A 3,942-nucleotide genomic window follows, 5' to 3' on the forward strand; every position below is an offset into this window, starting at 1 on the left:
GAGATTGAACGAGGTATTGGGATACCGACGATCGAATCTCGGGCAAGTAACATACCGATTGACAAAGGGAATTGTATACGGGGTTGCTTGAATCCTCGACATCGTGGTTCATCCGATGAGATCATCAAGGAGCATGTGGGAGCCAACATGGGTATCCAGATCCCGTTGTTGGTTATTGGCCGGAGAGCCGTCTCGGTCATGTCTACGTGTCTCCCGAACCCGTAGGGTCTACACACTTAAGGTTCGGTGACGCTAGGGTTGTAGAGATATTTGTATGCAGCAAACCGAAAGTTGTTCGGAGTCCCGGATGAGATCCCGGACGTCGCGAGGAGTTCCGGAATGGTCCGGAGGTAAAGAATTATATATGGGAAGTCGAGTTTCGGCCATCGGGAAAGTTTCGGGGGTCACCGGTATTGTACCGGGACCACCGGAAGGGTCCCGGCGGTCCACCGGGTGGGGCCACCCATCCCGGAGGGCCCCATGGGCTGAAGTGGGAGGGGAACCAGCCCCTGGTGGGCTGGTGCGCCCCCCCTTGGCCCCCCCTGCGCCTAGGGTTGGGAACCCTAGGGGAGGGGGCGCCTCCACTTGTCTTGGGGGGCAAGGCACCCCCCTTGGCCGCCGCCCCCCTTGGAGATTCAACCTCCTAGGGCCGGCCCGCCCCCAAGGGTCCCTATATAAAGAGGGGGAGGGAGGGCAGCCGCACCCTTGCACTTGGCGCCTCCCTTCCCCCTTGCTACACCTCTTCCTCCCGCAGACGCTTGGCAAAGCCCTGCCGGGATCCCTGCTGCATCCACCACCACGCCGTCGTGTTGCTGGATCTTTATCAACCTCTCCTCCCCCTTGCTGGATCAAGAAGGAGGAGACGTCACGCTGACCGTACGTGTGTTGAACGCGGAGGTGCCGTCCGTTCGGCGCCAGGATCTCCGGTGATTTGGATCACGACGAGTATGACTCCCTCAACCCCGTTCTCTTGAACGCTTCCGCTCGATCTACAAGGGTATGTAGATGCACTCCTATCTCTCGTTGCTAGATGAACTCATAGATTGATCTTGGTGAAACCGTAGAATTTTTTTATTTTCTGCAACGTTCCCCAATAGTAGTATTGTTTGTTGCACTTTGCCATGCCATGCCTCATTAACCGGACATGCATCATACTTGTTTGTGCATCATGTCATGTTTATGCTTGTGTGTTTACTATGTTGTTTGCTTCTTTCCGGTTGTGCTTCTTCTCGATAGTTCCTGTTTCGTCGCGATCGTGAGGATTCGTTCAACTACGCTTGGTTCGGCTTCGCCCGTTCGTCTTCTTCATGGACTCGTTCTTCTTCCTAGCGGGATTTCAGGCAAGATGACCGTCATCTTGGATCTCACTACTATCATTGCTATGCTAGTTGCTTCATTCTATCGCTATGCTGCGCTACCTATCATTTACTCTTCAAGCCTCCCAAATTGCCATGTCAGCCTCTAACCTTTTTCACCCTTCCTAGCAAACTGTTGCTTGGCTATGTTACCGCTTTTGCTCAGCCCCTCTTATAGCGTTGTTAGTTGCAAGTGAAGTTGAAGATTGCTCCATGACGGACATGATTATGTTGGGATATCACAATATCTCTTATTTAATTAATGCATCTATATACTTGGTAAAGGGTGGAAGGCTCGGCCTTATGCCTGGTGTTTAGTTCCACTCTTGCCGCCCTAGTTTCTGTCATACCGGTGTTATGTTCCTTGATTTTGCGTCCCTTACGCGGTTGGGTGATTTATGGGACCACCTTGACGGTTCGCTTTGAATAGAACTCCTCCAGCAAGGCCCAACCTTGGTTTTAACATTTGCCACCTAAGCCTTTTTCCCTTGGGTTCTGCAGACTCAAGGGTCATCTTTATTTTACCCCCCCTGGGCCAGTGCTCGTCGTGAGTGTTGGTCCAACCTGTCAGCCGCTGGTGGTCACCAGGGGCAACTCTGGGCTGGCCTACCGGAAGTTTGGACAATCCGGTGTGCCCTGAGAACGAGATATGTGCAGCTCCTATCGGGATTTGTTGGCACATTCGGGCAGCTTTGCTGGTCTTGTTTTAGCATTGTCGAAATGTCTTGTAACCGGGATTCCGAGTCTAATCGGGTCTTCCTAGGAGAAGGAATATCCTTCGTTGACCGCGAGAGCTTGTGATGGGATAAGTTGGGACACCCCTACAGGGTTTAAACTTTTGAAAGCCGTGCCCGCGGTTATGTGGCAGATGGGAATTTGTTAATGTCCGATTGTAGAGAACTTGACACCTGATTCGAATTAAAATGCATCAACCGCGTGTGTAGCCGTGATGGTCTCTTTTCGGTGGAGTCCGGGAAGTGAACACGGTTTTGGGTTATGTTTGACGTAAGTAGGAGTTCAGGATCACTTCCTGATCATTGCTAGCTTGACGACCGTTCCGTTGCTCTCTTCTCGCTCTTATTTGCGGATGTTAGCCACCATATATGCTTAGACGCTGCTGCAACCTCACCAGTTTACCCCTTCATTACCCATTAAGCTTTGCTAGTCTTGATACCCATGGTAATGGGATTGCTGAGTCCTCGTGGCTCACAGATTACTACAACAACAGTTGCAGGTACAGGTAATGCGATGATCATGATGCGAGAGCGATGTCTGCTTGTTTTGGAGTTCTTCTTCTGCTTCTTCTTTGATCAGGGGATAGATTCCAGGTCGGCAGCCTGGGCTAGCAGGGTGGATATTGTTTGGGTTTCTGTTTGTGTACCATCCGTAGTCGGATGTTGATCTCTTGTATGATGTTGATGTATTCTTGGGGCGTTTGTGCCTCATGTATGTATCCCTAACTATTATGTAATGGTTTGATGTAATGATATCCACCTTGCAAAAGCGTATTCAAGATGCGCTTCTATCCTTGGTGGGACCTTCGAGTTCCTTTAGGATAGGGTCGCATCTTGGGCGTGACAAGTTGGTATCAGGGCCTCGACCAACCATAGGAGCCCCCTTGATTGTTGGCCGTTGTTGAGTCTATAATAAAACTATTTTGAATCTTAGGATTATATATATCGGAGAGTAGGATTCTTTTTACTCCTCAGCCCCCTTCGTTGCTCTGGTGAGGACTCTCGACGTAGATATTTTATCTTTCCTCTCCTCAAATTTTACTAAATTTTTTTAGGATCACGCGGGTATCTTGGGATTGTTCCGATATTCTTGTGACGAGAACATTGTTCTTGGTGCCTCCTGACATTTAGGGGTTGTGGCAGTGTCCCGGGGAGTTGAGCTCCGAGGTGTTGTCATCACAATTTTATCATTGCAGTTCTGGAATACCTGAGTTTTGCCGACATCGAAAATTTCTTTTATGCAGTTGTTGGTGAGATAACCTCGATGCCACCTAGTACTGGGGAGTTCAGGAGTATTGCCATAGCTCATATAATGGATGCTTTTCGAAGGTTGAGGTACATGATTTCCGGAGTTTTCTTGGTTATGTGTTGACGGATGGATACGGCTGGATGTAGGGATTGTTAGTTTGGGTGAGATATATTGCTTCCCCTGTATCCCCAACACCAGATTGCATAACCAGAAAGTTTCGGGAGTTTTATAGGTGGGAATTCAAGTAGCTCCTAGAATATCTTTCCGACAGATGCATGATATGGGATTGGGTAAATCTCTATCATATGTATTTGTTCCGGCTTATTTCTGAAGCCAATCCTTTGTTTTGTTTTGAGTTGTGGTATTTGAGTTGCTTCAATGTCAAGTGTTGATTCCATACCTTTCAAGCGGTGTTCTCATATTTCTATGTGAGTACTAATCCTTTTGATCATCGAGATTGTCATGTCAATTCTTTCCAACCGGTGTGCTTCTCTTCAAGTGAATCCGATCATTTCAACATTTGTGAGATCAATTCTAAGTTTTTCTCAGCGGTATCTGTTTCATCCGTCCCCAAGTTGCCTTTGTTTTCCCGCCCTCCCACCCT

This window comes from Triticum aestivum, chromosome 6B (assembly GCF_018294505.1).
Source record: "Triticum aestivum cultivar Chinese Spring chromosome 6B, IWGSC CS RefSeq v2.1, whole genome shotgun sequence".
Classification (NCBI taxonomy): Eukaryota; Viridiplantae; Streptophyta; class Magnoliopsida; order Poales; family Poaceae; genus Triticum; species Triticum aestivum.